The sequence below is a fragment of the Sus scrofa genome, chromosome 10, assembly GCF_000003025.6.
Source record: "Sus scrofa isolate TJ Tabasco breed Duroc chromosome 10, Sscrofa11.1, whole genome shotgun sequence".
Taxonomy (NCBI): domain Eukaryota; kingdom Metazoa; phylum Chordata; class Mammalia; order Artiodactyla; family Suidae; genus Sus; species Sus scrofa.
In genome coordinates this window covers 40,903,266-40,930,761 of record NC_010452.4, presented here as the reverse complement: position 1 = coordinate 40,930,761, position 27,496 = coordinate 40,903,266, and the positions used below count along the sequence as shown (strand labels likewise).

Sequence of the window (27,496 nt, the reverse complement as noted above, 5' to 3'; positions counted from 1 at the left end):
TTTTCAGTTGCTATCTAGGGACAGGAACGTTGGAAGACCTTTTCAGAAGCCTCTTCTGAAATACACAAAAATATCTCGTGTGCACCGGACAGTCATTTTCTAGAAGGTGGGATGGCCGCTGCCATTTTTGTAGCCAGTGACGCCATCTGATTTATCCAGGGGGCTGAGAGTCACTGTGTGGGAATTAATCACCTGGAAGCCCGGAGCAGACGCCAGCTGTCTAGCGAACAGCAGGCTTTTCTGTATTTTGAGGCATTTAAAGTGCACATGCACACATACGCTCATCAACTCTGCTGTGTAAAAATTATTCACAATTCATGGAAGTACAGTTGCACCCAAAGAAATTCAAAATGACTGGGGCGTTGTGTTCCCAATTATGTTTATGAAAATGGCCCAAAGCATGTTTGTGTTGCAGTAGTTAACACTGGTGATCTACAACCCGGTTGACTTTCCCCTTCTCTATCTAATGGGTGCCTATTTAACTAAGAACACTTAGTGAGGTGATCACACTCATCTTTCGTTTAGGGGGCCCTCACCCCAAAAGCTGCTGAGCCCAGCTACGGGATAATGGTGTTCTGTACATTCCTTTGTGTCCAAAGCCAGTTTGACTAAAAAAACTTCGAGGACATCAAGGTCCCAACCTCATTGTGGACACTCCCTACCTACTTCCTTGCGGGTTGCTTGAAGCACTTGTTGGGAGAGATATTTGCACCAACGATGGGCAGCCACTGGGAGGGGGCAGTGGATAGAAGAGGTGGTCCAGAAAAGGAAAATGTGAACCTTCTAGATCTTTCCCCATCTACTCCTAAATCCCTTGTCACACTCAGTCAAAGGTCCTCGTGAACCATGAGCTGCAAGAACCCAGAAACCGAAAATCAAGGTCAAGGCACTGCAGGGAAGGCGGCCCATGGGGGCCTCTGGGACAGGGCTGTCTTCGCAAGGCAGAGGCCTGGGCCTTGGCTGGCTCAACGTCTGTTGACTTCTGCTCTAATTCACAGGCTATTGATTTATCAGGGTCGAGGGAGGGAATGGGAGCCAACTCCACAGCGAGATTAGAAACGGCAGCCTGATGCAGACCCAGCCTCAGAAAACGCAGAGAGCCCTGGCCCGGCTTCACACAGCCATGGCCAGCCACACTCATTAATCCCCCTTTGGGTCTGACATATCCCAACTGCAGGTGCAGAGGCTTCTCTCCATCCTCATGGCTAAACAAAACCCTTAAAACTCTGGGGGAGGCACAAGATGGTGACTTCAAGGCAACTGACTGGTATGTCTGTGAGAAGCTCTGTCTGCAGTGGGATTTCTGACAGTCGTTTGGTGTAATGAAAAGATCGCTAAACAGAGCTAAGAAAAAACGTCACCAAAATAGATGGGATTCTGGATGAGATTCTAATGGCATAATGGACTTTCGGTTTAAATTTATCTTTAAAGGAAGTTCCTGTCAGAAGCAGGGCTGAGTCAGTGGTTAAAGTTGGCAGCAGGAACACACGGTGACTGGCATCAGATTTTCTGGGAGGGACGTGGGAGTTAGGAAGGGAGAAAGACGTGTAAAGATGACTTTATCAGCTATTTGAGTTTCCTCGGGGTGGCAAAAACTATATATACATACATATAAATTTTTTTTCGCACTCAATGGCATGCAGAAGATCTCGCGCCAGGGATCAAACCCATGCCCCAGTAGCAACCTGAGCCACAGCAGTGACAATGCTGCATCTTTAACCCACAGAGCCACCAGAGAACTCCAATAACTGTATTTTAAAGTCTGTGCAGGTTCTTTAATGTAATCCACTTTAGGGCTAAAATCAAAGATAATGTTTCCTCAGACACATGGGGATCCTCTAAAAGAAGAAATAGTGGAGAATGGAAATGGAGGCAGGGGATGGGGGCAGGGAGGGGGTTGTGCCATGGGTTGTCATATGTGGGGGTCCAAGTAGGGCTGTAGCAGTGGGGAGACACACATGGGTGGCAGTGCCTGGCTGCAGCTGCTGGCATATGGGTGCCAGGCCAAGCTGGGCAGCTGGGAGCTTCCATAGTTGCCAGAACCGTCCCAACCACCACTCCCTCCCCCATCCATCTAAACAAGAGCCAGCAGGCCAAAAGGTCCTAGCTTACCAAACCTGGGGAAGAAGAACCTGAGCTCTCTCAAGGATGTCCGCTCTCGTGGACCACAGCCCAGGCATAAGCCTCCCCTCCCAGTTCATACCCCAGGGCTACAAATCACACGGTCCCCATAGTAAGCGGCTTAGTAACTTGGACAAAGAAGCGTTTTCCTTCTGCACATGGCCTTAGTAGCAGCACGTGAGCCACCACATTGCATGCTAGGCATTTGCAGTTTGAAGGTTTCTGGCTGGACTATTTGTGAACAACCCCAAAGCCTATGACACATGAGAGTGAGCCATATAGCTGGTGAAGGAGCTTAGCTTAGCTTACTGCTTAGTGTTTACCTTTCAATGCATGTTTTACTGTTTGTCTGCTCAGCAACTCTTGTGAGATGCCGGAAAAAGAAAATGTTCTTTTTGGGGAGGTGTTCACAAAGAGAGACGACTACATATACTGATTTTGAAAATGAAAAGAATACAAATTGCTTCAAGCAATCCATGAGTTTTAGCCAGGAAATAGAAATTTGGGATAAATTAGAAAATAATGACAAGGCTATACTATAAATGGAGTTCAAAATCTGCAGATATGCCAGAGTCCTGTGGTACCTTCCTATTTGGAGATGTGAAGGAGCTTTGCTCTCCGTGTAGATCCTGAGACCAAGTAAGAAAAGCACTCTATCTTCAGCCAAAACTAAGTATCACTCAAGTTGGGTGTGCTTTAAATGTCAGTAACACCCAGTCTTCTAGGTTTCCCATGTGGATCCCAATGATCGTATATCTAATATGATATTTTTTATCTTATATCTTTCTATGATAACTTTCTGGTGTCCACATATTAGAGTCACTTACAAGTCCATTGTTTCCCACATCTGGGCACCTACGTTTATTTGGGTAATTTGGAATTGGCACATCAGTGAAATCGGTGGTGCATTCAAGTTGTCCTGGATAAGTGGGCAAAACAGAAGGCCTGCAGCTGTCCCCCTTCAGCACCGCAGAACAAATAGAAAGAGGCTGAGGATTTGCTGCTGAGCCAATGATGAGTATTTGCTTATAGGACTGCTCCATGCCTTGCATCCCTGAGTCCCTGCAACTACATACTGAACTCCAGCACCTTGTATTACCAGGGCATAACTCTGAGAGTCAAGCCTTAACTAGAGAATTGGCAGCATGGAAGCCAAGGGGATCCCCCAGGATAGAGCATAGCTTAGAGATTCAGCACATTTTTAGAGGTCAAGTTTTCTTCTTTTTACTTTTCTTTTCTTTCTTTCTTCTTTTTCTTTCTTTCTTTCTTTCTTGCTTGCTTGCTCTTTAAGGTCACACCTGTGGCATATGGAATTTCCCAGGCTAGGGGTCAAATTGGAGCTACAGCTGCCAGCCTACACTACAGCCATAGCAACTTGGGATCCAAGCCACATCTGCGACCTACACAACAACCCGTGGCAATGCGGGATCCTTACCGCATGGAACAAGGCCAGGGATTGAACCTGTATTCTCATGGATACTAGTCAGGTTTTTTAACCTGCTGAGCCACATCAGGAACTCCCTGGAAGTCAAGTTTCTTTAGTAGACACCTCCAGGGTGTTCTCATGGTGGCACAATGGGTTAAGAATCTGACTGCAGAAGTGAAGGTTTGATCCCTGGCCCAGCACAATGGGTTAAAGGATCCAGCATTGCTGCACCTGCGGCATAGGTCACAGCTTTGGCTCAGATTTAATCCCTGGCCTGAGAACTTCCATATGTCACGAAAGTGGCCGTAAAGTTTTTTTAAAAAAACAGGCACCTCCAAAGTAAACTCCAAAAGCTTTGATTTTGTAGAATATTGGTTTATTGATATCACTTGCAGTAAGGAAGCCCTCACCTGAGAGCTTGGACATCTTGTCATAAGAGCTGGGGACCCTGTAGAATTCTGTGTTTCTTGGCCAGCATTTTGCTAGGCCCCTGAGGACTTGCTGAGTGTGACATGGTTGCTGCCACACAAAAAGAAGGAGGGTGATACTTGTTTTGGGAATGCTCTAGGAAGTCATCCAGACCCCACCTCCCTGCTTTGTCATGTCTCATACTGAACTCAAGAGGGAAATTCAGGAACTGAGTCCTAGAGTTTACTCTGAAATACAAGGGATACAGAGGACTGAGTCAGATGCCAGATGCCACGGGTTGCTCTCACTGCATGCAAGGCTGTCTAGCTCATTGAAGGCAGAGGACCTTCACCACTGCCTGGCTCCCCTTTGCAGCCTGGGGGAGGTGGGTGGTGGTCTTATGGGAAGAGCTCTCTGTTCTCACTGCTCAAAACTAAAGCACCGTTCTTGCCTTTGCCAAGGCCAGCCACCCACTCCTACCTTTTTTTTCTTGCCCACGCACCTCACAGACACCACCTGCCAATTCTCTATCGTCTTCATCACCTGATACCCTACGCGGCTTTCTCTCTTCCTGATCCCCATGAGGTATGATATAGTTGCCCACCATTTCCTCCTCCCACACTCCATCTGAAACAAGCAGACTGAGCCCCCACTCAAGAGAGCAAAGGGGAACATCCTGTTCTTACCAGAAATTAGTTCCATTAAAACATTCTGAGTGGGATGTTGGACTCTGGAATGCAGCTCTCAGTGGGTTTAGGCTGGTCTGGCTGAGTCCCTTTGATCACTTCATCCTTTTCCCTACTATTACCTGTGGCCCTGAAACAAACTTGACATCCATTCTCTGTGCCCTGGAACTCTGGGTCCCTCTGTGGTCCAGGTTCCCATTTTCCTCTCATGCCTTGAACTGGCACTTCCCAATTTTGTCCCCGATGGATAGTCCACAGCTCTCATCTCTCAAAGTTTTTTTCTGATGCCTGACCTATCTCTTCACTTCTAGTTCAGTATTGCCGGCGGATATTTACTAGTCATTGATTAAAGCTGATTCTAACCCTGAATGAATCATGGCTCATAAAACTCTTGTTCTAAATTCAGCCCTAGGCGAGACTTACCAGTGACCCTGTAGCCTCAATAATGACTATCAGTGTCCCACGTACCTTGTCTGCATTGCTTCTGCTCTAATCTGAGCCTGTAGCCTGTTCTCCATTTCATCCCAAACCCAAGCTTACATCCTCATCTGACCCACCATAACTCGGAGTTTTTGCTTGGAAGTCTGCATTTAGTTCTCAGCTCATTTACACTTCACATTTCCTGGCTTCATAGCATTTATCCTTCTGTGTTATAATTACAGGCAGGCCTCAGAGATAATGTGGGTTGGGTTCCAGAGCATAGCAATAAAGCGAATGTAGCACTAAAGCAAGTCACAGGAAATTTTGGTTTCTCAGTGCATGTAAAAGTCATGTTTACACTATACAGTCATCTATTAAGTGTACAATAGCATTATGCTTTAAAAAAATGGACATACCTTAATTTTAAAATACTTTATGCTAACCGTCATCTGAGCCTTTGGTGAATTATAACCTTTTTGCTGGTTTGAAAAATTGTGAACATCATCAAAATGGGAGACAGAGACATGAAGTGAGTTACTGCTGTTGGGAAAATGGCACTGATAGACTTTCTCAATGCAAGATTTCCATGAACCTTCAGTTTGTAAAAAATGCAGTATCTGTAGTGCACAATATGGGTAGGCTTGTATTTGCTTACCCGTTTGTATCCTAGGCCAGACCACACGCTCCTCTTGAGAAAAAACTGCATGTCACTCACCTCTGAATAACAAGACAGTGCTCAGAAAATATTTATGACCCACTCAAGTTAGCGGCTGAGGTGGTCAAAGGGAGAGACCTTACAGAATCCTCAAACCTCAGCCTGGCCAACAACAGTACTTTATCCCAGAAGCAGTGGTAAGAACAAATGACCAAATTAGCAAGAGACAGGCTGCGAGAGACTTTCATCCTGGAGACTTTCTTTTTGTTTTTATTTTTGGCCACACCTGCGGCATGTGGAAGTTTCTTGGAGCCAGGGATTGAATCTAAGCCGTAACTTCAACCTATGCCACCCCTGTGGCAACACCAGATCTTTAACCCACCGCACTGGGCTGGGGATTGAATGCTCACCTCCACAGACGCTACAGTCAGATTCTTAACTCACTTCACTACAGCAGGAACTAACTCCCCATCCTGGAGACTTACTGTAGTTATGTTTGTTTGTTTCTGTTTTATTTATTCCTTTTTTTTTTGGCTTTTGAGGGCCGCACCCATGGCATATGGAAGTTCCTAGGCTAAGGGAAATCAGAGCTGCAGCTGCCAGCCTATACCCCAGCCACAGCAATGCCTGTTCTGAGCCATGTCTGTGACCTACACCACAGCTCATGGCAATGCCAGATCCTTAACCCACTGAGCAAGACCAGGGATTGAACGCACATCCTCATGGATCCTAGTTGGGTTCCTTACTGCTGAGCCACATGGGAACTCCTGTTCCTTTTTAAATAAAATAAAACTTCTCTCTCAAACTCAGGTCATGTTAAGTCGGCTGACCGCAACAGTCAAAAAAAAAAAAAAAAGTTGCTACATCCCACTTTTTTTTCATTGTCAGTTAAAGTCAAAGTTTGGAGCACACAAACCATCACCAAAGGAGCTAGCCGGCATAGGAGCTTCCAGAAAGACACAGTTAGCTTGGACCTCTACGGCCTCCTCTCCACTCTCTGTGCCTTGCTGTGTTTTCCTGAGCCACTTCCCCAGCCTTCCCCACCTCCAGAGATGCCAGGAGACAGGCATGTGCACCTGAGAGCAGAGAGCTGGGGGGCCTGCCCTGGGGGATGCAGAATCACATGACCTAGTGCTAGATTCCCAGCTGTGTCTTGGTTTCCTCATCAGTGAGACGTGGGAAATACTTCCCACCGTACAGAGTTATTACAGGGATGAGTGATGTCTGAGTGTTATTATTATTGTGATTATTATGGAAACCTCTAGGCTCAGACCATATGCTCAAGCTGGCACATAATGAAAATCAAGGAATCGCTAAATGCATTATTCATCACACCTTGACATGACTTTTATGTAACATTCAGCTGGAATATCTTCGATCTGTTTCTTCTTTCATTTGCCCTTCTGCGCTCAGGAGACAGGTTAACTAGCTCATCAGTTCAACGAGCTGATTTTTTTTTTCCCCAGAAAATGAGCATCTGTTTGTGCCAAGGCCTCAGGTTCCTGAAGTGCCTGGTTTCCTGGGGTTGAGATACAAACTAAAGAAAGCTCAGGTGGTGTCTTGGAATTTCTCGAATAGATTATTAAGGCTGCATGGCACATAAGTGACGGGTATCTATTTGGAGCCACTGTGGGAAGGTGAATCCATCAAGAGCTCAGATTTTCCAAGAAGCAACTGCAGAATTTTAATTAGCTTGGAAACCATTTCTCTGCTGGAAAGAGCAGATCCCTGAGCATTTCTTCAGTAGTGTTACAGTAATTATAACAATTCTGAAAGACTAACTCACAGAATGTATTTCTGTACACTTAGAGGAAGGAGAAAGGCTGGGGCATGTCTGGGGTGACTGTAAGATAGATGTTGAAAATATTAATGACAATAGTGTACACCATTTGGTCCGTGGTCTCTGCCATCACTTGAAGACCATGGAACTTTCTGGGACAATAAAAAGGTTCAGATTCTGCTGCCTTATATAGTGGCCACTGGCCACATGTGGCCATGAAGCACTTGAAATGTAGCTAGTCTGAAATTTTTTTTTTTTTTGAGTGAACCTGACCTGATCAGGTCAGCTTTTATTTTTTATTTATTTAGAAAAAAATCAATGAATTTTATTATATTTATAGTTGTACAACCATCATTACAACCTAATTTTAGAACATTTCCATCGCAAACCCCCAATCCATCCCTCCCTCCCTACCTCTCCCCTTTGGTAACCCTAAGTTTTTTAAAATCTGTGAGTCTGTTTCTATTCCACAAATAGGTTCATTTGTATCCTTTTTATGTAAATGATATATGATGTTTGTCTCTCACTTTCTAACTTCACTTAGCATGATAATTTCTAGGTCCATCTATGTTGCTGCAAATGGGATTATTTCGTTCTTTTTATGGCTGAGAAATATTCCATGTATATATGTATTTCTCTATCAACAGCTTCCATGTCTTGGCTGTTGCATATAGCGCTGAATTTTTAACTTTATTTCATTTTGACGAATTGAAATTTAAATAGCTGCCTGTGGCCAGTGGCTACCATATTGGACTCTGCAGCTCAGAGGCACCAGATAGAGGTCCCTGTAAGCGCCCTGCCATCTGGAGTACCCACAGGGCAGAGGAGGAGACCCACCCAGTGTCCAGGGAGCCACAAAGCCCATGACCTCCAGCTCAACTGAAGCCTCTCCATTTGGCTCCCTAGTTTTTCGTCCCACAATAGATTGGGAGATTGCTTCTCCAGTTAGAGAGGGAAGCAGACACAATGGCAACAACTGGGATGGAAAAGGTTGAAAACAGACCAGGATTTCAAAAGCGAAAAATAATCCTAAGATCACTGAACATAGGACAAGCAGCCTTTAAGCCTCAGACGTGTGGTATTTTGTGCCTGCAGCTATCTAGAAAATGTTAAGCGTTTAAGGACATAAGAAAGGACAAAGAATAAAAGCAAGCTTCCTCCAGACCTTTGTCCATCAAAGCTGGTGATAATAGAAAAGGTTTGGGCACAGGCATTCGTGAGTGTCGGTTATCTGGAGAGACCAGGTACTAGTAACATGCCATTCCTCCTCTAGGCAAGAAATTGTAGTTCCCTATGAAGTCCTACTGCTCTTACAATGAAACCCTCAATAATGACCATGACCCTCTGGACAGCCTGAAGGAGCTCTTGCCACGGCACCTGGCTCTATTTACCCCACTTCTCTCAACTCGCTGTTCTCCAGCTGTGCTCACCTTCCGTCTGTTTCCAGCAGGTGCCACCATCTTTCCTCCACAGGACTGTGCTTGCTCCATTCCTCCTCCTAGAGGGATTCTTCCACCCAGCCTCATCCCTCTCCCGCTTGGATCCCACCCAGATCAATCGCCACTGCCCGGAAAACCTGCTTCCACTCCCTCTTCCCCAATCCAGAGCGGTTCTTGGGATTCACTCTTCTGTCTGGACATCTCGGTCCCACACCTGCTTGAATATATCTTCATCAGTGAGATTTACCTGCTTTATTCACATGTACACTCTAGGAAAGCTGGTTTTGTGTTGGGCCTGATTCATTCTCCTGTATGTCCCCAGTGCCTAGTGGGGAATCTTCAGGAAAGGCTGAATGAAAGGATGAATGAGTTCTGGTGTGTTTCTAAGCCTGTTTCCAGGATGACAAGTGTCCTCCACTTCCTAACACTTTCACATCTTTTTCTAAAGTCTCTTTAGTCTCTGGGATGACTCATCTTCTCTTTAAGTGCCATTTTAAAGTTCTTACTGTCCAATTACTTTTTTGTCATGAAATCTTCAACCTTAAAATTCCACCCACTTCTCCCTCATTTTCTCTGGTAACTACCATCACCCCCAAACTTCCCGTTTCCTTTAAACCCTTAGATCTCCTGTTGGCAAGCCGGATGGTTCTTGCCATCTGTGGCTCTTTCCTCAGCAGTGCAATTTTCTTGACTTTGTCCCACTGTTTCCTTCCCTTGATTCCCCTGATTGCCTCTCAACCCCTCACTTGCTTTCTCTCCATCAGGATAGCAGCATTGTCTTTTGAGATTTTTTTCACGTATCCTCCACGTGATCTTTTTCTCTCATCTCTTCCTTGAACTTGCTCTAAAGTTGCCATCGTTCTATCCCTTTTTCTTTCCCTTTTAAATAAAAGGATTCCAAAGTGGGGGAAATGAAACCTACATTTATTCCCAATTCGTCTTACCTGTGAAACACTGCAGAGGAAGGGTCTTAGTTAATCATTTCCAAACTCTCCAGGCTATTCCCACCTTTGCATTTTCTGCCTTATTCCTTTTTTTTTTTTTTTCCAAAACAAATCAGGGTCAAAATCTCCCATTAGTCCTGTGCCTCCTAAACCCAATCAAGTAGTTATGACTCAGAATTGAATCTCCTTTTTATTTTTTTATTTTTATTTTTTGTCTTTTTAGGGCCGCATCTGCAGCATATGAAGTTTCCCAGGCTAGGGGTCCAATCAGAGCTGTAGCTGCTGGGTGCACCAGAGCCACAGCAATGCCAAGTTGTGTCTGTGAGCTACACCACAGCTCACGGCAACGACAGGTCCTTAACCCACTGATCCAGCCCAGGGATCGAACCTGCAGCCTCATGGTTCCTAGTCAGATTCGTTTCTGCTGTGCCACAACGGGAACTCCTGAATCTCCTTTTTAGAATGAGATTTCTTAACTCCTTAAATGTTTCCCTTCCTCACAGACCTTATTAGACCAGATTCTTGATATACATTTCAATTCTCTTTAGCAGGGTTTTTTTTTTTTTTTAATTGAGCCCCTATTATGTACCAGGCACTGTGTTAGGGAAATAGTAATAAATAAGATGAAAGAAAAAAAATCCCTATATCATAATGGAGATTGCATTTCACAGGGAGATGTATAATAAACATAACGACATATAATTTAATTTTAGATAGTGATAAACCCTACAAATAACGCTGTATGATAAATGCTATCTACAATGAAAAAAAATTGAATTTATAAGTCCTAGCTCACAGGACTGTTGTGACAATTATGTGAGCTAATATACACACAATGTAACAGGACAGGTCATTATTCTTGGTGGAGATGGTGACTTTTTTTTAAGCACAGTATCCTGTCATAAATTTTTTTTTTTTTGGTCTTTTTTAGGGCCACACCTGTGGCACATGGAGGTTCCCAGGCCAGGGGTCGAATTGGAGCTGTAGCTGCTGGCCTACGCCACAGCCACGGCAACACCAGATTCTTAACTCCACTGAGCAAGGCCAGGGAGTGAACCTTTGTCTTCACAGATGCTAGTTAGATTTGTTTCTGCTGAGCCACGATGGGAACTCCTGGTAAATGTATTTTTTTAAAAAAAATCTTGTCATTGTTATTTTTTAATGAAAAGGAAGATGATCCACTCATTCACTCAAGAGATTTTTTTTTTTTTTTTGGTCTTTTTAGGGCCACACCCATGGCATAAGGAGGTTCCCAGGCTGGGGTCGAATTGGAGCTGTAGCCGATGGCCTACACCACACCCACAGCAGCGCTGGATCTGAGCTGTGTCTGCAACCTACACCACAGCTCACAGCAACACTGGATCCTTAAGCCACTGAACGAGGCCAGGGATCAAACCCACATCCTCATGGATACTAGTTGGGTTTGCTGACCACTAGCCAGGATGGGAACTCTCCACTCAAGAGATTTTTATGGGTGTCTTCTGCGGGCAAGGTACTAACATACATGCAAAGTGTTGCCATAAAGAGAAAACCTGGACATTTTGACTTCAAAGAATAGAAATAACCAGCAGACTCACAGTGGCCTTTGTCTGGGAAAGGCCACTGGGGGCAGAGGGGGAGCCGGTAGTTACCCTCAGACCCCACTTGGAGATTCATCCCCCACCTGGCCAACTTCCTGTGCCTCTGGATGATGGAGCCCTGGTTACTCTGCTGCTAGAATGTTCAGAGGTGTATTATAAGGACAGGAAGACCGGTAACTCAGATTCACAGGCTTAGAGTTGGCAGGAAACTTATGTCAGATATCTGTTTCACAGATGAGTATTGACTTCTTAAAAAATATTCACAATATGAGAGTTGTGAGTCAAGTTTTAATGGGGGCAAAATGAGGACTAGAGCTGGGGAGACAGCATTTCAGAGAGCTCTGAAAAACCACTCCAAAGAGGAAGGGGGGAAAGTCAGTATGTATGTGATTTGGGGGAAGGGGGCGGTACATGCAACCAATCAGAGATTTTACAAAAAGTTGGTGCTAGTCTCACAAAGGTTACTGCTAGTCACGAGGCGCAGACATCACCATGAAGGATTTTAGTGCTTTCCAGGATGCAAGGAGTTGTAAGAATTGGGCTCATCAAATCTTCTTCTCAAAATATCTAACTATCTGAAGGCCTATTCTGCCAGTTGGCACAGAGTGCCTCACTCCTGATCCCCACCCTGAGCTCCTTTCAGGGGTGTTGAGGGTCGGCAGCTGTGGTGGCTCATGATTCAATCTGTGTAGAGCCAGATGGCAAGTGCCCGTCTCCGGTTCACATGAGGAAATCTATCTATTGATCTGTTACACATATATAAACACACACATGTGCTTAAACACACGCACATTGATAGATAGATAGATAGATAGATATGATAGGTATGATAAATAGATATGATAGATATAGATAGGAGAGATAGATACATAGATATGAGAGCTAGATAGATATGAAGATATGATATGGTAGATATGATAGAAAGATAAATATGATGGATACATATGATATGATAGATAGATAGACAGACACATAAATATCCAGTTCTTTTGATCCCAAACTCTTTGACTTCCTTTACTGTAATGACTTAACAATACACATTCGGAGTCAACTTCGCAATTCAACTCAAGCAACATTTTCTGGTGGGTTATGGGCAAAACTGCTTGCAAAGCACTACAGGAGACATAACAGTCAACAAGGCCTTCTTTCCACTTTCAAGGAGTTTGCTCTGTAAGCCGGGAGATCGAGTTCACAGTGGGGGGCACCATGTCAAGGCACAAAACAAGCCATGAAAGTCACGCACTCTGGCTTGATAGTTCTGCTGGGAGCCAGCCCCTGAGCCAGCCCCTGTGATGGGGGTGGGGAATCAGAAGCCGGTTCACAGAGGCTGGTCCTGGGGTGCTGAGCACATAGAGTTGGAGGAGGGGAGGGAAGCTCCTTCACGAGGGGAGGGAAGCTCCTTCATGAGGGGCTTCCCAGGCCCCAGGAAGGGACTTGGAACTTGATTCCGTCAAGGTTTTGAGCCAAGAAGTCATTTCATCACAAGCCGTGCTTCGTGATTAAACTCCCAGGAGAGAGAAGAGAGGCAGGTTGGCTGGAAAACGGCAGCTCCGCTCTGTGATTCACGTGTTCCCCGTGATAATAATAGTTCACGTCGATTGAATGTGCTAAGAGCTTTGCATACATTAGCTCCCTTAATTGTCAAAACATCCCTGTGGACTGGGAGCTTTTCTATTTTGATTTTAGGATGGGGGAAACTGAAGCTTAGAGAAGTTATATACTAGAAAGAGGTGGACTGGAGAACCAGCCAGGTCAGTGTTATTCCTAAACCCACCCTCCTTCCTGCATTGCTATACTGCCCTTTAATGCTAACTCCACTTGGCAGTGATTTTGTTAAGGGGACACAGAGGGGAGAGGCAAAAATAATTATTAGACACCCCTATTCTGGCTGGCATTGAAAAGGATGATTCAAAGACAAAAGTTGAGCCTGACTGTGCTTGTCACCAGCCCTGCACTGTGGGTGACATGTAACCCCTAAGAGGCCGCTTCTGCCTATTTTCTGGCCCAATTCCTCACCTTCAGTTTGTCCATGCTGAAATCATACAGCATAATTTTACTTCTTTAAAAAATTTTTTTTTTTCTTTTTAGGATCCCACTGGTGGCATATTGAAGTTCCCAGGCTAGGGTTCAGATCAGAGTTGCAGCTGCAGGCCTATACCACAGCCATGGCAACACAGGATCCAAGCCACATCTGTGATCTACACCACAGCTTGTGGCAATGCCAGATCCTTAACCCAATGAGCAAGGACAGGGATTGAACCTACATTCTCAGGGACACTATGTTGGGTTCTCAACATGCTGAGCCACATCGGGAGCATAATTTTAATATTAACTTAAGAAAATTAAGAATCGGGAAATCAAGGCTTTCATAGAATAAGCCCATATCATATTTTTCAGAGCCTAAGGCCAGTAGGGTAGTTGTTTTGTGATATCTGCTGTTGTAGATTAGCCTTGACATTAATTGACATCAGTACTCTTGATAAATATAAAAGCTCAGAGGCTGATTTGACCATTTATGTGTGAGAATCAGAATGGCGATTTTACATCATCCTATATCCTGAATTGGTTTGGCGTTAGCATTAACCTTATGCTAACTTTTCTAATCATTTATTTCCGAGGGGCAACATCTAAGAAGAAACACACCTCTCCCTTCAGGACAAAACATCCTGTGGGCGTTCTTGTTGTTCCTCAGCCAGTTACGAACCCAGCTAGTATCCTTGAGGATGCAGGTTTGATCCCTGGCCTCGCTCAGTGAGTTAAGGATCCAGCATTGCCATGAGCTGTGGTGTAGGTCGCAGACATGGCTCGGATCCCAAGTTGCTGTGGCCGTGGCGTAGACTGGCAGCTACAGCTCCAATTTAACCCCTAGCCTGGGAACTTCCATATGCTGCATGTGCAACCCTAAAAGAACCCCCCCCAAAAAAAACAAAAACCAACCAAACAAAAAACATCGTATGGCTCCAAGACCCCAATCTTTATACATGTCTCACCCCCATTCCCAAACAATAGAACCGTTATTATAGACAATGCTTTAAATATCCTCTAGCACTTTTGTTTTTATTTTTTATGTTTTATTTTTTTGTCTTTTTTTTTGGCCTTTTCTTGAGTTGCTCCCATGGCATATGGAGCTTCCCAGGCTAGGGGTCCAATCGGAGCTGTAGCCACCGGCCTACACCAGAGCCACAGCAACTTGGGATGTGAGCCGCATCTGCAACCTACACCACAGCTCATGGCAGCGCCAGATCCTTAACTCATTGAGCAAGGCTAGGGATCAAACCTACAATCTCATGGTTCCTAGTTGGATTCGTTAACCACTGCGCCATGACGGGAACATCAACATCCTCTAGCATTTTAAAGAGATGTTTTACAACAGGAAAAAGTGTGTCTTGAAAAAGTGAATGCATACTGGGTTGGATTTTGTCACTGTGAAGCCTGCAGGAGCACAAAAGGTTAAGCTGGGTCAGCACAGGGGCCTGTAGCTCTTTTCCTCTGTGTTAGACCTGACTGTTAAGACTGGAGAATGGGGACAGGTCTCGTGTCTCCCCCACAAGTGGGGCTGTCAGTGGGCTTACAGTGAGTTTACACAAAGACGTGTTAGGTAATATGTGTATAAATGACTCAGTGACTGAATGAAGTAAGAAAATGTTTTGTTGGAGTTCCCATTTTGGCTCAGCGCTAACGAACCCAACTAGTATCCATGAGGATGAAGGTTTGATCCCTGGCCTTGCTCAGTGGGTTAAGGATCCAGCGTTGCTGTGAGCTGTGGCATAGGTTGCAGATGTGGTTCAGATCCTGTGCTGCTGTGGCTGTGGCGTAAGCCGGTGGCTACAGCTCCAATTTGACCCCTAGCTTGGGAACTTTCCATATGCCGCGATATAAAAAAAGGACCCCCCCCCAAAAAAAAAGAAAAAAAAAGAAAACACTTTGCTCAAAGAATAGTCCTGAATCCCCTTCATTTCCCAATGGATATACAACTCTTATCTGCTTTTCATTGCATAAGCCACTTTCTGAAAGCTTTTTTTTTTTTTTTTTTTTTCCTTTTTAGGCCATATCCATGGCATATGGGAGTTCCCAGGCCAGGGATCGAATCTGAGCCACAGCTTCGACCTATGCCACAGCAGCATCCACAACACTGGATCCTTTAACCCACTGCACCAGGCTGGAGATTGAACCCTCCCCACTACAGAGACAAGCTGGATCATTAACCCACTGCACCTCAGCAGGAACTCCCCTGAAAGCTTTTTTTGTTTTGGCCATACCTTTTAAGAAAAATATGCCCTCCTTCTGCCTCAGACACTGTAGTCAGTAGTTTATGTTCTAGGACTATGTCAAGAGACTTATCTTGTGATAAGAGTGGCCTGTATCAGGGGTGGTAGGGGGATGGTTATGGAATCCTTTCGGTGTTTTTGGCTCAGAATTTTTCTCTGTATTCAGACGCAGAGCTGGAGAAGTGTAGGCATCCAGCCTTATGAGTGGGGAACACTGCTTGGCTATGAAATTATTATCAGACAGAAAGACTCTAGGGATGAAGCCATATCAATATGCAAAGTGAGAGGCTCACAGGAAGGTCCCCCATCATCCCAGCACCTGGTCCTCACACACGAGCATCCTGCCCAGTGTCTGCAGCCAGAGGGAAGGGTGGCAGCCTGCGTCCCCTCACCAGAGTTTCCCGGGGGTCATGGGAGATTTCAGCCACTAAATGCTCTTCCTTGAGTCACAGTTTTCCAGGCTTGATACCAAGCACCTCCCTCCCACCTACCCTCCTTCCCTTCTCTTGTTTTCTTCTGAGCAGGTGAAGAGAGCATCCTGGGATACCATCCCCCACCCACCACTCCCCCCTCTCTTCCCAGCACCCTGCTCCCTTTTTGCTCTCTCATCTCTTTTCCTTCTTGCTCCTCTCTCTTGTCTGTGTCCTACTTCCCCTCCCATCCTTCCTTGCGCTCCAACATCTTCCTATTCTGGGTTTCTCCCTATATCCCGTTCCACTCACCCCTCCTGCCTTCACTCACTCCTCTTCTCCCAAACCCCTCACCAGACAAATGTTTCTATGTTATACCTCTCTCTCTCTTCCCATCTCTCTTCATCCATCTCTCCATCCCTATCCCTCATCTCTCCCTCCATCTCTCTTCTTCTCTCTCTCCCCTTCCCTCTCTCTCCCTCTCCCCTCTCGATTCCTCTCTCTCTCCATCTCCTTCTCTCTATCTCAGAAACTTTGACTGATTTCTGAATTCTACCAATTTTACCTTTCAAACCAGGCTCTCTGCCCTCACCGCTGCACGTCCTGCGCTCCCATTTAAGCTCCAGGACTGTCCTTGCCTCTCTGCATCCTGACTTTGTCTGCTCAGATCTCTAGTTGTCTCAAACTCAATATAAAACAAGCCCCCACCTCCCCCTGCTCCCCAGTAAACTCTTTCTCCCACTTCCTTTTATAGTTCACGGTGCCATCCCTTGCCCAACCTCCCAAGTTCAAAATCTGAAGCTACCACGATTGACACCCAGTCAGTCATGGAGTCTTACTGACTTGACATTAAATATTCCCCTCAAATCTCCTCCTCCTGTTCTGCTCCCCTCACTGCTGCCTTGGCTCGGGCTCTTATGACCTCAAACCTTGATTATCTCTCTGAGTACTTTGCCGTTCCAGCCTCTCTCCCAGCAAGCCAAGACGTGGGTGTATGGCAGAGGGCAAATGCCTTATTCTTAAAACAAAAAACAATGCTTTGGCCTTAGCAACATCAGCTGGGGTTAAGGAAGGTGGGGAATGAGGTCAGGGACTAGTGTAAGGACCACCTGCAGCTCTCCCCCAACAATGTTTGCACACTGTAGATCCACCTTCAGGAAGAGGACACTCTAGGTGCAGGGCTGGGGGAATAACCATAACTTGATCTTCAATTATTCTACAGATATACATTGCATCCCTACAATGCCAGACCTTGACCTAGGCAGGGAGGTAAAATAATGAACAAAACAGACAGAATTCCTGTCTTCATGGAGCTTAATTACTCACAGAAGGCGATTAAAGAGGGTATGTGATGAAACCATAGTAGCACTTCCATATAAAGAGAAAGTGAGTCAAATAAAGGGAATAAAAAGCAAATGGGACCAATGACCAATAAAAAAAATACTCAATGTTGTTAGGGAAATGCAAATCAAAACCATAATGACCAACCACTTCACACCAGCTAGGATGGCTATCATAAAAAGCATAGAAAATAAGACATGTGTTCAAGGAGGTGAAGAAATTGAATTGCTCATCCATTGCTGTTGGGAATGCAAAATCGTGTACCTGCTGTGGAAGAGTTGGGCAGTTCCTCAGAAAATTAACTGTCAAAGTACCACGTGATGGAGCCATTTTGCTCCTGCAGAGTCACCCAAGAGCAGTGAAACATGTGTGCCAACAAAAATTTGTACGTGAATGTCCATAGCAGCACCATCCACAGTAGGCAGAAAGGGGGAACAATTCCACTGGCCATCAAGTGATGAGCAAATGGGCTCTATATGTACAGGGGAATATCATTCAGCCTTGAAAAGGAAAGAAATATTGATTCGCACCACATCATGGAAGACCCTTCAAAACATCGTGCTGAGAGCAAGAAGCCAGACGCAAAAGTCCACCCATTCTATGATTCCACCTATAGGAAATGTCCAGAATAGGCGAGTCCATGGAGACAGAGAGCAGATCAGTGGTCGCCACAGGCTGGGGCCCTGGGGGAATGGGAACAGCCACTTGATGGGCATGGGATTTCCTCTGGGGACGATAAGAATGTTCAGAATTAGATGGTAATGATGGTTGTACAACTTTGCGAATGTACTAAATACTGCTTCGTTGTACATTTCAAAAATGGTGAACAAGGTAAATTTTACTGCAGTATAAAATAAAGTGAATGGGGTAGTCCAGGGCTGCCCCTTGAATAGGAGGGTCAAGGAAGCCTCTATGGGAGGCGTGGTTTAGGCAGGTACCTGACGCTGGAGAGTTTATAGTTACTGGGGGCAGCAACGGCTCTGAGCAGCAGCCTCCATCATCAGACTCCTTATTTCATGGCTTGGTCCAGATGCCACAAATGGCTCCTCCTGCACCTGCCCCCGCTGCCCCACACCCCCCAACCAGTAGGTCCCTGCTTGCCTCTCATCAGAGTACAAATCACGACTCTTGCCCGAGGTCCCTCCCACCCTGCCCCTTACTCACAACCTTCTGCCCACTGGATGCCAGACAGCACTTCCTGGCCCAGCCCAGAGACCACCTCTGATGGGCGTGCTTTCTGAGGCCGGCCAGACCCTGAGCACTGGCTCCAGATGGAGGATGGGAGCCCTGGCTCACACATCAGCCTGGGATGCAGGGACTTAGCTCCTCTCTAAGGAGCTCTTCCCTCATAGGTGAAAGGAGTACTGTTGAAAGAGAAAGAGGAGGTGATGGCCAGGTGCTTAGCTTAGTACCTGATGCCTGGTGAGCTCTTGGGCATGAGAGTCACCTTATGGCTTCAACCTTACCTACAGTCTGAAGCTTGAAACTGAGCACCTCATTTGGTACTCTCTGATCCCATTTGCTAATTATTTAACGAATATAGGTAGGATTCAAAATTTATGATAAACATCAATGATGGTATTTATATTTATTGAGCTAACCTTCTCCCGGGCCTGGTGACCCTTCCAATACAGATTTGAGACAATGCACTTGATTTGATGCTTGACTGACCGATGACTGATTGATTATTGATGGATTGGTTTGGCTCTATCATCAAATAAGAATGAAATGTTTTTTAAACTAATTCTTTAAAGGAAGGTGTTCCCTGTAGCCTAATGGTTAGGATTTGGTACTAACATGCGGCCAGGGATCAATCCCTGGTCAGGGAACTGAGATCCCACTTCAAGCCACTGCATATCTCAGCAGAAACAGAAGCAAAAAACCCCAAACTTTAAAGAAAACAATTATCTCTGGGGTGAGGGGGAACAGAGAGAGAGAGGGAGAGAAAGAGAGAAATGGAGAGGGATGGAGGGAGGGAGAGGAGAGAGAGAGACTTAGAATTGGCAAACAAACACCTGGTTCTGCCCAGGTGAGCTGTATTGAAAAATTTCATAGGCACAAATGTTCACAAAAATCAAAAACAAACTGTATGAAGATCAGATAGATAGATGATGGATAGATTGATAGATGATAGGTGGATAGATAGGAAGAAAGAATGGCCCCCACGTGCTTGAGAAAGAATCAGCAGGGACAGAACCAGTTCAGTTTCCTTCCATAAGAAAAGGCGATACCAAGGGAGGGCTGGGACCCGCTCCTGTGTAAGCTGGTCACATGACCAACCCCCAGGCAGCTGCACCAGGGAGTGAATAAGACCGAGGGACTGAAGCCTCCAGCATCTGTGACCAGCACATGCATCAAAAGGCATTTGGGTGGCATGAGTAATGCTCAAACCCCCAGCCCTTTCTGCAACAAACAGAGAGAATTGCCTCGCAGTTTTCTCTCCCCAAGATCCTTGTTTCACCCCTTTATTCCTCTTTCGGAGAAACAGACACGAGCCCCGTTCAACAGTCAAAAGCTGGGAAGCAGCTGGCTTCCCCCAACACCCTCTGGCACACTTTCCCTAATCATTTTGTCAAGAAAACAATGAGAAAGGAAAGAAAAAAAGCACTTACCTGAGAGCCCTGATCTCTTCGTGAAAGTCTAAAATGGAATATTTAGAAAGCAACCCGATGCATCTTCCAAGGGTTCCTTGCAATCCCCCGTCTGCCTCCGATAGCGACTCTGAGTTTGAGCTCTGAATAGAGGCTGTGTGTTATTTTAACCACAAGTCAGGAGGAGGAGAGATGGAAATGAGGTACGTTGGTTGGCAAGCAGAGGCACCATCCACCTCAAGTGGAAGGAGCTCGGATCTGATGTAACAGCTCAGGGGACGCTCGAAGAACCCTCAAACCAACTTTTCCTAAACTTAGAGGTTAAACAACTGTGGAAAATTCCAGAGGAGTAAGATAAGGCACTTACGATCTTTTCTAAAAAAAGACATGTTGGTCTGCCCTGTCTGATATGGTCCGAAGGGAAGCCCCGCTCAGAGCTGGCCTGGGGAGCCCCGGACCTCGGGCGGGAGAAAGTCACACCTGGGAACACCTGTGCTCCATACAGAAAGGTGCCTTCTGGGGTTCCAGGACAGAATGACCCAGGGGCGTGACCGAGTTCAGTCTTTTGTGAGAAAACAAAACCAGAGTCCTGAAAAACAGTGTTTCTTATTTCCTGCTTGTTGCACCTATTTTCCTGAACCAAGAGGGGTTTCTGGGCACCCTTGGTGATCTTAATGCTGGTTCCTACTTGTTCTTTTATCCTACATCAACCCAGTCATTCGAATGAAAATCTAGAAATTAGTTGTCTAGATTTTATAGGAAAACATGAAATGGAAGGTATAGTGCAGTTTAAAAATGGCTGATAGGAATTCCCGTTGTGGCTTAGCAGAAACAAACCCGACTAGTCTCTATGAGGATGCAGGTGGTTTTTTTGTTTGTTTGGTTGGTTTTGATTTAATAAAGTTTTATTTTTCAAAATGTAAAGTGTACAGTTGGTGGAACCTGTTTATACATCTTCTCCAGCAACCAGGGCATCTCCACCCTTGGTGTTTCAGGTGTAAATTACTTGGGCTCTGTGCTTTGAAACCAGTTTAAAAAGTCCCTTGCTCAGGAGCTCCTGAAGGGCTGCCCTGGCCAGAGAACCATGAATCTTCAGTCTCTCAGAGACAACAGCTGGGGTTATAAGCTTATAGTTGGGAATTTCTTTACAGAGTTTGTCATACGTCACTTTGTCAAACAAGACTAGGCAATTGACCTTGTCCCGAATTTTGCCTTTGGACCACTTTTTTTTTGGCCTTGCCCCCAGATTTGTTCACTGGGTCTTTGTCTTCCTTGGCTGACTTTCTGGGATCTTTCTTTTTCTTGTTGACCTTGGGTGGCAGAGCAAAGCCGGGGGAGCAGCTGCTGGAACAGCCACCTCGCTAAGATGTCGGACAGAAAGGAAGGAAGATGCAGGTTCGATCCCTGGCCTCGCTCAGTGTGTTAAGGATCCAGTGTTGCCATGAGCTGTGGTGTAGGTTGCAGACACAGCTGGGATCCCACGTTGCTGTGGCTGTGGCATAGGCCGGCAGCTATAGCTCCGATTTGACCCCTAGCCTGGGAGAACTTCCATATGCTGCGTGTGTGGCCATTAAAAAAATGGCTAATATATATACGTGTGTGTATAAATATACATATGCATACTTTGAATGATATATATATACACACATATATACATACATGTATAATTTCATAACTTCTAGAAATAATCCAAGTAACTAACTAACCATATGCTTAGTTAAAGTGAACTAATTTTTGCTTTTAAACAGAAACATGGTGGAATTGTGAAATTGAAGTGTCTCGTGCTTTTAAATTTTGCACTCTACGTATTTATTTTTTTAGTCCTTCAGTAAAGCGTAATAACAATAATAATAATAAGCAGTGTCTTGAGAATCCAAAGGAAGTTATAGGGGAAGGGAATTACTCTTGGGGATTATCTTACTCATTGTTATGTAAGATTAATGTGTGAGTGAGGGTGTGTGTAAGGGTGAGTGTGAGTGTGTGTGCATATCTTGTATGTGTGTGTGTGTGTCCCTCACTCCTCAAACAACTTTTAAAAAGCACAGATCCAGCCCAGCTTGGACCTCAGTTGGAGACTCTTCTTAGCGTTTTGGCAAATAACAAAGGCTGCTTTTGGATGGAGGCAGCCTCTGGCTGGAGAAGGAGCGTGGTTTCTCACACACAGAATCCACTGCAAAACCCGGAGCCGCTGAAATGGCCAGTGGTCCTTGACAGCCAGCCCTTCACAGGTGCCAAAGGGGTTTAACTCCACTTTTGGAAAAACTCAGCAGTGCTCCCATTAAGCAGACTCATAACTCAGCTTTACAGGGAGTCTTTCATCTCAAAGGAGCTTGAGGTGCGTTTATACCAAAATATAAATTATCCCGTGCAGTCACCTCGGGGACAAAAAATGACCTAGCAGCTGCCAGCCAGGATGTGGCCAGTCAGTTCAGGGCTGAATTTGAACAGGAGGACGGGACCAGAAGAGCCCTGGAAGAAAGAACAGAGTTCCCGTTGTGGCTCAGTGGGTTAAGAACCTGACTAGTATTCCTGAGGATGTGGGTTCTGTCCCTGGCCTTGTTCAGTGGGTTAAGGATCCGGTGTTGCCATGAGCTGTGATGTAGGTCACAGACTCGGCTCGGATCTGGTGTTGCTGTGGCTGTGGTGCAGGTCACAGCTGCAGCTCTGATTTGACCTCTAGCCTGGGAACTTCCATATGCAAAGGGTGCAGCCCCCTCAAAAAAGAAGAAAAAATAGCCTTCCTCAAGGACGATCTTGGCCTGAGCCTTCTAGTCCCTGTCCCTGAGTGGGGTTGACTTTTACACATTTTTTGTTAGTTGATCATCTCATTTTTTTAATTGAAATAGAGTTGATCGACAATGTTGTGTTAATTTCTGCGGCACAGCAGAGTGACTCTGTTATACATATATACCTTCTTTTTCATACTCTTTTCCATTATGTTTAATCTCAGGGTATTGAATAGAGTTCCCCATGCTAGACGGTAGGACTTTGTAGTTTATCCTCAATCATCTCATTTTGAACTTGCGGAAGAAGCTCCTCATTGTAGGAATCAATGCCAACAACACCCCTAATGATAATCTTTGTGACAGCCTGGGCTATTGGAAGGCTTGAAAGGGTCTGGCTTTGGGTGGGAAGGAGGCAGGATTTTCTCCAAGTCCCTTCTCACGCTCAGGTGATATCTTAGCCTCTGTGATGTGGCCCCATCAGAAGATAGTGCTGTCACGTGACCAAGGATGCAGACACACCCCTGTCCAGTCTGGAGCATGATGGGAAGCATCTCTTTCATGTGCTAAGTGGCCCTGGCACTGTACCATTTGGCAGCCAGGCCATGACTGCCCTCACTTGTATCCTTTTCAATCAGGGCAAGTGTCATAAGACCTGATAACATTTTGTAGTGAACCTCGAGCTGGGGGTTCGAAGCATTTGTCATATTTATCACCTGCATGGCCACCCATGTCTGGTGAGCAGAATTCCTTTGCTGAATGTGAACCCCTCTTCCCCCCATGTTGAGCCATGGACTGGGTGCCTTAAGCCACAGAAGCGTATTTTTTTCACAGTTCTAGAGGCTACAAGTCCAAGGTCAGGGAGCTACATGGCCAGGTTCTGCTGAGACACTCTTCCCGACTTGCAGACAGGCCACCTTCTCGCTGTGTCCTCACATGGCCTTTCCTTGGTGCTAGTGTAGGGACACATTGCTCTCTCTCTTCATCCCCTTACAAGGCCACCCATCCTGTCATATTAGGACCTCACCCTTAGAACCTAGGGTTCTAGTTCAAATACAGTTCCATTGCGAGGGTAGGGCTTCCACCTACGAATTTGGGGGTGTGGGGTGGGGAGAGACACAGTTCATCCCAGAACAGTTGTGCTTCCCTGAAGTAGAAGCCAAACCCTCTGTTCCAGCCTCCTTTGCAGCTGGGCTGCAGGCATATGTCACGGGCTGCGCAGTCAGACACCTTCAATTCAGTAAAAACCAGGAAAGGGGTTGAATCCACTTGACAGAGAGACATCAACTCTCAGAGGCAGCCCTGGAAGGGCCAGTCACATGTCTGGTACAGATTTTCTGCTGGGCAAGTCCAGGGTCCCAGCCCAACCTCTGTGGGGACAGCTCCCCCGAATTCCCCACCACCACTGCCTCACTTGTCTTGTGCTCCTGGCCCTGCAGCTTCCACGTCTGACTTCCATCTCTCAGAGATGCTCTTATCTAGCCATAGTTTTCAGTAAATCGTCTTTTGGCTCAAACTAACTAGACATAACAGTTGCAAGGAAGAACACAGATGTGTGTGTGGATGCTTGAAACTAAACCACTGAGTTCCTCTCATTTGCTTCTTGGGCCGGCTGCTCCAGAGGATTTTTCTCTCTTGCCCCAGTGCTATTTGCAATGAGTCTTAGGAATGTGACTTTGTAGTGGTTCTTGGCTTGTTTGCTTTTGGGCTCGTTCCTTATCCTTTTCCTCCATCACTTTCTATCATAGGAAGTGTGCGTGTGTGTGTATGTGTGTGTGTTCGGGGGGGGGGGGGGTGTTAGCCCTGCAAGTTGTGTGTCACAGGCTCTTGTGACACCTTGGCTCAACCCAGGAGAGGTACCAGTGGGAGACAGGTCATCAGGAGGGAGGGAGCAGAGGGGGTGTTTCTCCCCATCCCCGCCTTAGGTAGCATCTCCAGCAGGGCTGCGTCTCCCCTCTGTGGCTTCAGCTCGGCAAGTCCAGCTCCTACTGGGTGATTCTGCCTCTGGCTTCAGCCCCTGGTAGCAATGACCTCCTGCTACCTCTCATCTCCTGATGGCCTCACATCCCTGCTGGGCTTCTCCACTTTTCCATCATCTGTGTCACCACCTCACTGCATTACAAGTCCTCTGTTTCATTTGTTTGTTTATTTATTTATTTATTTATTTTTGGCTGCTCCTGAAGCATGTGGACGTTCCCAGAACAGGGATCAAACCCAAGCCACAGCAGTGACCTGGGCTGCTGCAGTGTCAACACCAGATCCTTAACCTGCTGCTTTACAAGAGAACTCCAGGTCCTCTATTTTAATGCTTAGACTGGCTCTCATTTCCCTACTCAGGCCCTGATTGATACAGCTATCCGCACCACTTCCATTTCCGATCAAAGAACCATCAACCCCCTGGGGCTGGAGTAGGACTCCCTGGGCAGCACCTTCACCCCGTTGCGTAGAATTCTCCCTGTCGCTTTGGACAAGATCATGTCTCTAAAGTGGATGACCATGAGGCAAGTGTTATCAGCTACGTAACTCTTCTGGCCTTTTCAGAGAATAAGAAACAGCATTCGAAGAGGCTTGTTGATGGAAAAAAATCATGATTAGAAACAGCACTAAATCCTTGCCTCACAGACGAGAACATCCCACGAGGATAAAACAAATGAAGCAGAGATGGGTCAGCGAAGGCTGATAAATGCATAGGGGATTTAGAAAATTGTGCCTGGCTTTTAGAAAAAAAAATGTGCAAAGACTTCTCCTTCCAATTCACATGGGGGAAAAGGGCTATAAACCCATGATATTCATTCTGGCATTATTTATTAAAATAATCTAAATGTCCTACAGTAATTAAATTATGTTTCATCGCAAGACATGTTACCCTGTGGAATAGTTTTCAACCAGTAGCCAAAACAATTATGAAGGTAATGTAGCAACTTGGGAAAAGTTTATAGCAGTGTTAAATAAATAGAATTAGCAGAACCAGATAATGTATCTCCCCTGCGGTCACAGCCATGTGAAAATCGTAAATGCATAGAGACAGGCTACAAGTAGTGTGGGGGAATGTGGTGTGGTATGGAAGTCAATTTGCTAAGGAGATACCAGGACAGGTAGGTTTTTTTTTTACAAAATTGCCTTTCTTGGAATTCCAGTTGTGGCTCAGTGGTTAACAAATCCAACTAGGAACTATGAGGTTGTGGGTTCAATCTCTGGCCTCGCTTAGTGGGTTAAAGATCTGGCATTGCCATGAGCTATGGTGTAGGTCGCAGACTCGGCTCGGATCTGGCATTGCTGTGGCTGTAGCTCTGATTAGACCCATAGCCTGGGAACCTCCATATGCCGCAGGGGCAGCCCTAGAAAAAGACAAAAGAGAAAAAAAAAATTGCCTTTCCTAAAAAATAAGGGAGTTCCTGCTGTGGTGCAGTGGGTTAAGAATCTGATTGCAGAGGCTTGGTTTGCTGGGAAGGTGACCATTTGATCCCCAGCCCTGTGCAGTGGGTTAAAGGATTGTAGGCCAGCAGCTATAGCTTGGATTCCACCCCTGGCCCGAGAATTTTAATATGCCTTGGGTATGGCCATTAAAAAAAAAATAAGGATGTTTGATAACAAGGATTTACTGTATAGCACAGGGAACTGTATTCAATATCTTATAATAACTAGAATGGAAAATAATCTGAAAAAGAATATATACATATATGTATTTACACATATATAAATAATTGAATCACTTTGCTGTTCACCTGAATCATTATAAATCAACTATACTTCAATTTTAAAAATGCAATAAATAAAATGAAAATGAAATTTGAAAATGACAGATGTTTCCACAACTATAAATATACTCCCTCTTCCTATTTAAGGTCATGTAATACTAAATGGTGACAGGAACAGGGGCTTGGAAGTAGTAAAGAGTATTAAGAGTAATAAGATAATACCGAGGACCCAGTCATACCAAATTGTAGTGATTCTTAGGGCCCATGTAAAAACAAGAGCACAAAGAATTTGACATTGGTGCTAAATAACAGACAGTAGCTTTCATTTTTCACCTTCATTCCCATGGGATCTACAGAGGAGATGGGGAGCTCCCTTCCTGCCACTGTTGAAAGATGCAGAAGCTGGAGCAAAGAGGTGTGAGACCTGCAAGGTCACACACGGGAAACGTCTTCCTGTACTCCGAGTCCAGCCCACTGGCCTTGGCACCATGGTTGCCTATAAACAATTGGGAGGGAGTGAGATGGACTGGAAGTTTGGGATTAATAAATAAAAACTATTATATTTATAATGGATAAGCAATGACGTCCTGCTGTACAGCACAGGAAACTATATCCAGTCTCTTGGGATGGAACATGAACGATAAATAAGAAAGGGAATGTATATATAGGTATGACTAGGTCACTTTGCTGTATAGCAGAAATTGACACAACACTGTGTGTCAACTATACTCTAATTTTTAAAAACATGGTGGCTGATCAAAACCAGAGTCCTTTCAACAACCTTTAGTTCAAGTTCAATTTTAAGTCATCTATTTCCTCCCCTTATCTTCCACCTGATGACTTTGGAGTGAATCCTCAGTGTCATATGACTTAACTGATTCATGTTTCATATATTTGAATAGGCAGAATTATGGTCCAAAATAAAGTCAATGTGTTATAAAAGCAAAAACAAAACCAGGTTCCTCAGTGGCTGCAGGTGCCTCTTCCTTGTTCAGTCTTGGAGCCT

General features: G+C 45.3%; 1 protein-coding gene and 1 pseudogene across 1 annotated transcript in view; both read right to left on the bottom strand.

Moving 5' to 3' along the window:
- The window catches only part of JCAD (junctional cadherin 5 associated), an 85,774-nt gene extending 65,575 nt beyond the window's left edge, over window positions 1-20,199 (bottom strand). The window contains exon 1 of the mRNA XM_021064743.1: window positions 20,091-20,199. The gene's annotated coding sequence lies outside the window, so the exon portion shown is untranslated. The remainder of the gene's footprint in view (window positions 1-20,090) is intronic.
- On the bottom strand, window positions 20,340-23,574 carry LOC100518328 (annotated as a pseudogene).